The following is an 11,703-nucleotide window of genomic DNA, read 5'->3' as shown; positions in this document are numbered from 1 at the left end:
CGCTAGGTCTCCCCAGTCTAGTACAACCAGGGGGGCTGGGACCTATGTCGTTGACCTTCCTCTTTCCACTTTCTGCTCAGTGGCTGCCTTGCAGGGCTTCTCTCTGATCACTTTGCTAGTTAGCCCTGAAAGTGTTAAGCCCACCAGGATAAGAAATGCCTGGATGGGCACATAATGCCTGCTGCTGGGTGAGAGGGAGAAGGTTAGGCAGGGGATCCCTGGCTTGAGTGGTTTATGGACGGGTACAGGAAAACCCTCCCCTGGTCTCTGTAAGTGGATGCTGCAACTATTCATTCAATTATGTTAAGCACCCATTAAAGGGATTCTAAGCCCTCCCTTGGGCCATTTCAGTTCTATGAGATTGTAATTGTTTGAAACTAACCATGATTTCTTCTTTTGCCTTCAGGTGATTCTCATTTTGACAAAGCTCTATGACTATAACCTGGGGAGCATCACAGAGAGCTCGCTTTGGAGGTAGGAAATTGAGTTAATAATTACTGTGTTATTTAAAACAATGCCCGGGCTGCTCTTCTTCACCCCCTTTTCCAGGTGGGACGGGTTTTGGTTAAGTGTACCTTTTGTTCTTCTGTTTGCTTTGTATTTCCCTTAGCCATGGATTGGGGTTTCTCTCCAGGAAGGCTGGATCCTTACTTTTTATAGACCCGTTTTTTTGGGGGGTTATAGACAGATCTTTTTTGCTAAATTGTTCATTAGGTTGTCTTTATGCATTTTGGTTCCCACGTTTCTCACTCATCTGTGAGCTAATTGGAACAGAAACAAAAGAATGAGGAGATCTTTGCTAAGGGGATCAACAACCTCTAGGCCTGCAAGACCCAGGCAGGCTACCAGGGCAACACTCCACTAGGGCTACCAGCTCCCGTTCCAAGGTTCTGAGGCACAAAGGTGTGCACACACAGTTATTTTTTATTTTTATTTTTTACTTTTCTTTTCTTTTTTTTTTGTCTTTTTGCCTTTTCTAGGGCTGCACTTGCAGCATGTGGAGGTTCCCAGGCTAGGGGTCCAATCAGAGCTGTAGCCGCTGGCCTACACCAACGCCGCAGCAACATGGGATCTGAGCCGCGTCTGCGACTTACACCACAGCTCACGGCAATGCCAGATCCTTAACCCACTGAGCAAGGCCAGGGATCGAACCCGAAACCTCATGGTTCCTATTCGGATTTGTTAATCACTGAGCCACAATGGGAACTCCATGTGCACACACGATAATATGCATGCCTTAACTCTGAAATTCACACTGTTTTGTCACACATGTAAAGTGTGCAGTTAATACTTTTTTTTTTTCTCTTTTTAGGGCAGCATATGGAAGTTCCCAAGCTAGGGGTTGAAACGGAGCTGCAGCTGCTGGCTGGGTGAGAGGGAGGAGGTTAGGCACAGACACAGTAATACAGGATCTGAGCCATGTCTGCAACCCACACCACAGCTCATGGCAATGCCAAATCCTTAACCCACTGAACGAGGCCAGGGGTGGAACCTGCGTCCTCGTGGATACAGTTGGGTTCATTGCTGCTCAGCTATGATGAGAACTCAGCAGTTAATGCTTTTGAGATGAATGAACAAATCTTATAAGGCCACACTAACTCATTGGATTCAGCACAAAAGAAAGTACTGAGATGCTCAGGCAGTTATTCTCTCCTCATTTTTTCTTGGAAACTATACATCCTGTTGTTTTGTTTTGTTTCTTAAAAAAAAATCTGCTTGATTTATCTCACTTCTGATGGGCTCTTCTCCACTCCTGTGCCATGTGGCCACACCCGAACCAATCCTTGAAGTCCAAGATAGCACCTCCTCTGATTGTTCAGCCCTGGATCACATGTTGATCCCTGACCTGGGAGAAGATGGAGAAAAACTCCATAAATAATGTTCATACACAGAGTTCCCATTGTTGCTCAGCAGGTTAAGGACCTGACATTACCTCTGTGAGGATGCAGGTTTGATCCCTGGCCTTGCTTAGTGGATTAAGGATCCAGCATTGCCACAAGCTGCGGAATAAGTTGCTTCTGTGGCTCAGATTCAGTATTGCTAAGGCTGTGGTATAGTCCAGCAGCCATAACTCCAGTTTGACCCCTAGTCTGGAAACCTCCATATGCCGCAGTTGCAGCCATAAAAAGAAAAAAAATGTTATTCACACATATACTCTCACACACACACATATAGACAGTGAGAGTCACTATACTAATATCAGAAAGGCAGGAGTGGTGTATGGGACAACATAAGATCAGTGGGGGATTCATTACCTATCAGTTCACCAGGAGACCAGGAGAGACTGGCTACTGGCTATCAGTCTCAACACTGAGCTCTAGGGAGAAAGACTCCAGTTGTCCTGTTTGTGTCAGGCCCCCACCCCATGTTATGGAATGGTGTCTCATGGCTCACAATCAATACTCACAAATGTTGCTAGAAGGGAAAGTTGCCTTTCATCTGAATGCTGATAGTCTGGGTGTTGGTGGACCCAGCATCTGCCCAAAACTGCCTCTGAATAGTCTACTTGGCCATGGAGGTTTTAAAGGGAAGGAGGGAAGTAATAATCTCAGTTAATCATTGAGATGGGGGAAGGGGGGTCAGAGTCATTGCCATTCCCCCCCCCTCCCCCCGAGCACAGGCTCATGTGTAGGCTTGTCCACTCCTTGTGGTCTTTTTTCAGATGCTATCTTGTCCTCGTGGTTTGTTCACAAGATTACTGAAGGGGAAGCTAGGAAAGAGAGCTGGTCGTCTGTTAATTACTTATTCTCCATTTCTCCTTTGATCTAGAGAAAGAACCCACAGATTAGGCCAGGAATTGTGTGCTAGAAAGATTTTAAAGCTGTGCTAGGGCTGGAGATGAGTAGAGCATGGGGGCGCCTGGTTTAAGGTTAGTGACAAGACAAAAGGGTGCTTCCTGCGGAGAGCTCTTTCCTGCCTAAAGCTGCTTACACTGTACAATCAACAGTAGCTGGGGAGGCAAAGTTGATTTACTTGGTAGCAGTTTGGTGCAAGAGCTGCCTCTGTTGGGGAGTGAAGTTGTCATATAAGAGGAGGTGTCTGGATTGGATAAAAATCCAGAAGGAATCTACCGGGCCCTCAAATAAGATTGTTCATTAAATTTCATGTTCATCAGATGTCTGTTTTCTTTTGGGCTTTACACTCAGTACCAGAAGCCTCAAATAAATAGTCATGTGTTTTAGGAGAACCCTAGTAGACCAAAGGAAAAAGGCTAGGTTCTATTATTTGTTGTCAGGTACTTAAATTACTGAGCTCTTTCCCCAACTAGGAGGTCACTTATGCAGAGTTTCTGTCCCAAGGAAATTTTGTAACTGAATTAAAATGTGGGAAGTTTGGTAGGAGCCTCAAAAAATTCAGATCTTTAATGCATGAAAGGCTTGACACCTGCTGCATTGTTTAAATGCAGTACCTGTTTGTCAGCATCTTTGTGACTCTGAGTAAGTTTATGTTTTCTTGATGGATTTCTCTAACGTATGTACGTAAATGAAAGTAAAAGCCAGCTTTTACTCTGCCATAGAAAGTGTCATCGGTACATTAGAAAATTAAAAGATATGCAGTTCTGTCTCAGTAGGACAGACACATAACAGCCAGGTTTTCAACCTGAGTGGTACTGGGAAGAGCATATGGGAGGCCATGAGGGACAGCTTGTCCTGGTCTGCTGAAGCTCACGTTCAGCCTGCTTTTCTCACTGTAATGGGGCTTTGATACTGATGCTCCAATCCAGGCAGAATATTCTTTTCTCATCTTAAGGGATGGAGTTAATGAAATGAAAATGACATCATGTTCTAGTTGTATCAGACCTCCCTTCTGATGGAGTAGCCTCCATGGGCTTTAAGCTTGGGAAAGTGTGGCAAGAATGACCTGCTGTCTTTTCCATCTTAGAATCAGTTTCATTCAAGGATATATTCATATATATGTCATATCAAAACCAGACAAATATGCATGCATACATATCAAAACCAGACAAATATGCATGCATACATACAAATATATACACATAATACACACATCTATACATAAACAGTATACCCACATATATTTGCTTTTCTTATACCCACAATAGTTATTTGCCATACATGTCACGTCCTATGTGACAAATAGGACTGTGGGTATTTGTGCTATTATAACCCTGATACTTTGATAAAAGAGCACTTACCTTAAGGAAAATATAATTTAGAAAATGAAAGAAGGAGAAATAAATATTTGGAATACTTCATGAATGCTTTGCAGGACTTGCATTTTTTTGAGTGGCTCATGATGCTTGTATTTGGTCTTTAAGGAACCTTTTGGGGGTGCTGACATAGAGGAAGAGAGAGATAGGCCTGGATGGGTCAAGGATGGGGCCAGAAAGAAAGGTCCTCATGGTCTCACATCATCAAGTTCAGTCATGACGGTGGCAGGTGAGACAGCTATGGGTTGAATCATTTTCTCCTGCACCAGCTTGTACTTTCTTGTCAGAAAACCTGCCCTTGCCAACATTCGGGGCCTTCCAAGGGGCACAGGCCAGGTTTTAGAGATTCTCATGTCACTTTGAATATAGGACATAGCACATGGAGAATGCTCAGCACGTATCTGGTTTTCAACAGACCAGTGAATACTACAGTTTTATCTCTAATGCACCGTCATTAACATAGCATTCTCTTTCTCACTCATTTATTCAACACAGATGAATCGATTGACTTCTTTAGGCCTTACATTTTTCTTGTCTAGGGAAGAGAAGGTGGATGAGTGCATAGATCTGCAGCATGTAGGCTCCGCCTTACAGAAGTTCATTGTTCAGAGAAGCCACACTCTGTGAATAGTTAAATTGAGAGAGAACTGTACTTGCCTGTAACCTGCCTTATGTAATTGTATTGAATAAGGGACTTAAGCTGTACCCAGAACTGCCATATCCCAGAAGGTGTTAAATCTAATGTAAATAGACAAACTGTCACACAACCGTTAAGTGTTGTAATAAAGACATGAGAGTAGTGGTGCGTCTTTACTTTGCTCATGCGTATATTTTCTGTTCTCAGCTAGACTTCATGTCCTTAAACCCAACACCTTGCTGGTTTCATGATAATGGCAGTGATGCTGTTGATGAAAATAGTGACAGCAATAATAAAGGCTAACTTGGATCTAGCACTCCGTATGTGTCAGGTGCAAAGCAAAGTGCTCAACATACATTATTGCATCCTCTGAGTTTATTTGTATAGTGTGCCAAAGTTTGTAAATAATGGCCCACACACTTAGAGGCATGTTAGTTAATAAACTTCAGTCATATCACTACTTATTTTTCATCTCACGTCCCATCTGCCTGCTGGTGGATCTTGCCATACGTCAGCAAACAGCATTTGAATCATTATGTGTGTGTGTGTGTGTGTGTGTATGTATATATAAAATTGTTATATATGTGTATTAAAAATAGGGTTTTTCAAAGCACTGTGACATTTTAAGCCACTTTTGCCCCATTCCAGAGAAATACTGAGCAACGGAAATGGCTTCCCATCCGGCAAATTGATACATGCACTTTTCAATTGAGCCTTTATTCTTTACAACTTTTACCAGCTGAGCAGTCCAAAGGGGGCAAGTGGCAAATGCCTTAGGGATGTTAGAATAGGAGGGAGGCCAAGAGGCAGCTGACCTTGCAGTGATGTTCCAGGGCCTTAAGCCTGGCGGAATCCACAAACCTTGGCTGACAGAGCTCTATGCCGCTGTACCATATTAATGAGCTTTTGCTCCCAGTTGGGCTTGTCATTGATTACACCTTAATCCTGGAGCGAGTTGTTGATTTTGTTTTGTTTTGTGTTGTCTTCACTCAGGGAGTCAAACTGAGGGAAGGGGGCTGATCTGACACAGAACAATTAACTGCACCTCAGAATCTTCTCTGCTTTACAGTGGATTAAGCTGTGAGATTTGGTAGAGCTGACGGTTTTACCATATTGAAGCAAGATAAGCTTAAAGGTTGAGATAAATAAAATGTCAAAATCTAGATACAGTATCTCTGAGAAGAAATATATTAATCTTTTTCCCCTCTGCGGTAGGGTAATCAGCACTCTGCTGTGAGAGGCTTAGCTGATGAGCAAGCCCCCCAGCAATTCTGGAAAGACTGCAGGTATAGTTCTCTCTTAAAGGGACACAACCTTCAGTGTGTCTGTCATAGGGCTTGCCTGGAGTGGCTCACTTCTCAAAGTCACTAGTATCTTATTTTCAGGTCCACATGAAACACAAGCTTCCAAATAGATTTCCAAAATCATATACTCTCAAACAGCAATACCTGCTTGGGGCGGGGGCGGGGGGGGGGGGTCATACAGTTAAAGTAGAGAGAATGGGTTAGGCTGTTTGATTTTGTAGTGGGAGCCAGCCCTGCTTCCTTACCATAGGAGTCACCTTTTTTCTTCTTGAATGTTACACACAAAGGTCATCGAGAGAAGCTTCCTAGTAGAGCCTCTGTGGAGAGAATGGCTGGAGAGTGCCTCGAGGCAGCATCTGTGTAGGGTTGGCTGCAGCTAGTACTTTTGGAGGGCTCCGGGGATTCAGGCTGACAGAAGCTGACCTCAAGACAGTGGCTCTGCCAACCCGGTGGGTAGTTCCACTAGCTGAAAGTCTCTGCTTCCCACTCCTCACCCAGGCGAAAAGCAGAGGGCAGCTTGGATAATTAGCCCCAGCTTTAAGACTGTTTTGCCACACAATCCAATTTTCAGTCAACTGCAAATACAAAGATATAGAATAAGGATATCCACCCTGAAAAAAAGAAGGAATAAAGCTAGAGTGTAAAATTGTCCTGCACGAGGGCTCTTCATGTTACATGGATCCTGTGATGTTATTTATCCCTGTACTTGCAAATGTTTAGTGTCTTCCTGAAGGCCCCCAGGAGAGACCCAAGCTCCTCAACAGGATCACGGGGTACTTTGGATTCTGGATTCCTCCCAGCTCTATAGCTCCCACTCCCATCCCCACATTTGTGTCGGGCAGAGCTGTTTGTGGGTCCTGGACTTATACATTCATTTGATTAGATCTTATTATTTAAAAAAAGTAAAAAAAGTATGCTCATTAAAATAAGTCAAACAGTGCAGAGTCCAAAAAAAAAAATTGTTAGAATGTTTTACATCCTGCACAGATCCAGCTTCTCCAGCATCAGTGATGCTAAGAGTTTTGGGGGATACCATCCATGTCATGATGACTCACCTCAAAAATTACCAACAGATATATGCATATGTCGGGACCACTTTTTTGTTGTTTAAGAAAATAGGAATAGCTGTTCATAGGATTCTGACAGCCTCTTATTTTCACTTAACAATTCGTCATGGTTGTCTGTTAGTGAATACATTTTAAAAATAGATCTGGTTTATAAGCATCAGATAGTATGGATGTTGTATACTGAATTTATTTTTATTTATTTATTTATTTATTTTTGTCTTTTGTCTTTTTTTTTGAGGGCCGAACTCACGGTATATGGAGATTCCCAGTCTAGAGGTCTAATCGGAGCTGTAGCTGTCAATTAGAGCCATAGCAAGGTTAGATCTGAGCTGCCTTTGCGACCTACACCACAGCTCATGGCAACACTGGATCCTCAACCCACTGAATGAGGCCAGGGATCAAACCCGCATCCTCATGGTTCCTAGTCAAGATTCGTTTCCGCTGAGCCCCGATGGGAACTCCTTTATACTGAATTTAACAGCTGCTCACTGAATGAACTTAGGTAGTGCTTCTTTGTGCCCAGAAGTGTTCTCAGTGTTTTTTATCCTTATGACAGGCACTGCTGGCTTACCAGGTTTACAGATGAGAGAAGTGAGGCTTAGAAAAATTAAATAATGTGCCCAGGGGTCATGTGGTTGGTGAGCGTCAGAGATGGATTCTGAGTGTATTCTCTTTTTAAAAAATCTTTATTATTAAAGTATGGTTGATTTACGATGTTTCATCGTTTTGTTATATAACAAAGTGACCCAATCACACACATTTCCCAGTGCTCTACTGTCGGATCCCATTGCCCATCCATTCCAGATATAACAGTTTGCATCCAAAAAAACCCCCAAAATGTCCATCCGTCCCACTCCCTCCCCTTCCCCCACCGAAACCCCAAGTCTGCACTTCTTGGCCATGCTCTCTTAACACCAAGCTACACTACCTCACCATGATCTTTTTTATTGGATTATTATCTAACGTCCACAATATTTGGTATTACATGCAGGGCTTCAATAAACATGTTTGTAGACATGTTTTTACATTTTGGTAATTTTCTCTCCGTCAAGTACTCTAGAGTTCTAAAGGTGATCTTGCTGGATCAAAACCAAATGCATTTATAATGTTAACAGATACCTGAAATTACTTTCCAAGGTGGCTGGGATAATTCATATACCCACAGACAATTATAGACTAATTTGCTGATGATTTCACCAGTAACTGGGTCTTTTCAATACTTAGCATCTCTCCAGTCTCTTGAATGAAAATTGTGCCTTGACTGCAGTGTGTCTTAAGAGGCAGGCTACCAGTGAAGGGACATTAAGGAGTAAACACAATTTTGCGTAAAGGGGGTCATAGACTAAAGGACCATCTTCCTTTCTTTAAGTGAGGACAAGTCCAACCATGTTTTATGAAGGTTAAATCAGTGCAAAGAGATGGAAAATATTTTTTTTAAACTGAAGGAGGAATAAAACTGATGGAGGATTTTGTATATTAGTTCATTTGTATCATTTTTGTTAGATTCCACATATAATTTGATATTTGTCTTCCTCCGTCTGACTTACTTCACTTAGTTTGATGATATCTAGGTCTATCCATGTTGCTGCAAATGGCATTATTTCATTCTTTATGTGGCTTAATAGCATTCCATTGTATATATGTACCACCACTTTTTTTTTTTGTCTGTTCATCAGAAATAGACTCATAGATGTAGAAAACAAACTTACGGTTACCAAAGGGGAAAGTGGTGAGGAGGGATAAATTAGGAGTTTGGGATTAGCATTTTACATATTACTATATGTAAAATAGACAACCAACAAGGACCTACCTGTATAGCAAGGGAGGCTCTACTCAATATCTTGTAATAACCTGAAATGGAAAAAATGTGTAGAGTAGATATATGTATATATTATAACTGAATCACTTTGATGTATACCTGAAAGTTAACACATTATCAATCAACTATACTTCAACAATTTTTTTTAAATGGTGGAGCCCTCGTAGCAGCCCTATGCACAATAGCCAAGACATAGAAACAACATAAAGTCCATTCACAGATGAGTAGATTGAGAAGATATGGTACATATACACAGTGGAATATTACTCAGTCATAAAAAGAACAAAATAATGCCATTTGCAGCAACATGGATGCAACTAGAGATTCTCATAGTAAGTGAAGTAAGTCTGAAAGAGAAAGACAAATACTGTATGATATCATTTATATGTGAAACCTAAAACATTGCACAAATGAACCTGTCTACAAAGCAGAAACAACCTCAGAAACATGGAGAACAAAACAGAAACTAACCCACAGACATGGAGAACAGACTTGTGGTTGCCAAGGGGGAGTGGGGAAGTAGTGGGATGGACTGGGAGTTTGGGGTTGGTAGATGCAAACTATTATGTTTAGAATGGATAAGCAGTGAGCTCCTACTATGCAGCACAGGGAACTATATCTAATCTCTTAGGATAAAATATGATGGAAGATAATATGAGAAAAAGGTTATATTTATATGTATGACTGGGTCATTTTGCTGTACAGCAGAAATTGGCACAACATTGTAAATCAACTATACTTTAAAAAAAAGAAAGGATGGAGTTCCCATCGTGGCTCAGCAGAAACAGATCTGCCTAGCATCGATGAGGACGCAGGTTTGGATCCCTGGCCTCAGTCAGTGGGTTAAGCCGTGAGCTGTGGTGTAGGGCACAGACATGGCTCAGATCTGGAATTGCTGTGGCTCTGGTGTAGGCTGGTGACTACAGCTTTGATTCAACCCCTAGCCAAGGAACTGCCACATGCTATGGGTGTGGCCCTAAAAAGATGAAAGAAAAAGAAAGAAAGAATGAAAGAAAGAAAGAAAGAGAAAGACAGAAAAAGAGAAAGAAAGAAAAGAAAGAGAAAGAAAACAACAAAAAAATGGTAGAGGATTGGGTGGCAGAGGGGGTTTGGATATGGAGCTTATATGGGGGATGGTCCAGCCATGGTAGATCATCGTGGATGAGGGGTGGGAAAAGGTCCAAGGTCTTGCTCTTTGACCAAGAAGGGAAGCCACAGCTTACCTGAGACATAGAAAAACTTTGCTGGGAGACCTGGAGTTGAGAGTGCTTCTGCCATTTGGATATATGGTGAGTGATAATGGACTTAAGAAGAGGCTTGAGCGTTTGAAAGAGCTGCTAAGGAGACAGGAGGATGGACCACTCAGGGAAGGCTGGTGCAGTGGGTGATGCTGTGTACCAGCCAAGGTCACAGACTGGGGATAACATGCCTGTGCTCTCACTCCTGTGAGCTGTGGGTAATGCTCAAGAAGGCAGTTGGTCATGTGGTACAGGGAGGTGTTGGAGAAGGATAACAGCAGGGGGATGAGGAAGCTAGGGGTTAGGGGGAGGCAAAGAGTGAAAAAGTGGGAACTGTAATCCAAGCATGTTTAAAAGCCTAAAAAAAAAAAAAAGAAAGAAACACTTAATATGCAGAGGAGTATGAGCTTTTATAATATTAAATTTAGGACACATTTAGCAACCAGGGGTTCTGTGAAAAGGAGATGGTCAGAGCAGGTAAAATTAATCAGAAAAGCCATTTATGAAAGCTGCTATTAAGAAATCTACTCAGCTCTGTTGGAGCAGCTGCCCCTTTTCTGCATGTGTGTGGAAGAGATGGATCTGCTTGTCAGGACCCCCATGTTCTGTGAGTGATACCTCACTTCCACATCTTGGAGGACACTAAGCAGGCTTTTCTGATCTGGTTGTGGAAGATCATCCAGGTAAAGACTTGTGGACCACATCTGATCAAAGTCACCACGATGCCTTTGTCAAGGAAGAAGGGCCAGCCCAGATGTCATGTTAAAGTGATGTTAATCAACTTTCTGGTCACTTTTGTCTTCCTATCACACTTTGCTCTAGAGCCCATGCCAAAAATGCACACTTTTTATATAAGTCTATTTTTTGGAATTCAATTTTCTGGACTCTCAATTGACTTTGCCTTTGGCTTCTTTCTCCTCTTGGGTGTTTATAGTTCTTGACTTTGATCACTCCACTTCATAAAATCTCAATAAAGAAAATCTTTACATATTCCAGCCATGGTGAACTACCTGTAGGTTCTGCTAAACAGCATGTGTTCTCAGAAGGCCATTCTGTAAACGAGTCAGCTCCTGCACTTGGGCATTGAATCCAGGGTCTGTCCATTCCAAGGTGATGGGGCGGTTTCTTAATTGCTTTGTTTTTCATCACAAAGGGGGCTGTGATAGTATTTATCTTGTAGAATTATAGTAACACTTTGTTACATGTGTGTCACCTATCAAACGCATAGTAAGTAGAGTAAATAATACAAGACAAACAAAAACCTTAGATCTTGTACTTCTGTGATCTTCTTTGCTTGCCTTTTCCCTTCCTTTTTTTGTTTAATAAATAATGATAACCATTTATGCTGATGCTTTACTATGTGCTAAGCACTCTTCTGGGAGCTTTATGTGTATCAACTATAAATTAATCTCTCGATGTCCTCTGAGGTTGGTACTATCATTATACCCATTTTATAGGACACTTGTG

At 42.0% G+C, this 11,703-nt stretch overlaps 1 protein-coding gene across 2 annotated transcripts in view; it reads left to right on the top strand.

The window, feature by feature from the left end:
• Window positions 1-406: 406 nt before the first annotated feature.
• SORCS1 (sortilin related VPS10 domain containing receptor 1) overlaps window positions 407-11,703 on the top strand; it is a 333,563-nt gene continuing 322,266 nt past the window's right edge. For both annotated transcript variants that reach the window (XM_047761867.1, XM_047761868.1), the window contains exon 1: window positions 407-474. The gene's annotated coding sequence lies outside the window, so the exon portion shown is untranslated. The remainder of the gene's footprint in view (window positions 475-11,703) is intronic.

The sequence above is a fragment of the Phacochoerus africanus genome, chromosome 15, assembly GCF_016906955.1.
Source record: "Phacochoerus africanus isolate WHEZ1 chromosome 15, ROS_Pafr_v1, whole genome shotgun sequence".
Taxonomy (NCBI): domain Eukaryota; kingdom Metazoa; phylum Chordata; class Mammalia; order Artiodactyla; family Suidae; genus Phacochoerus; species Phacochoerus africanus.
This window is presented reverse-complemented; position numbering and strand designations above follow the sequence as displayed.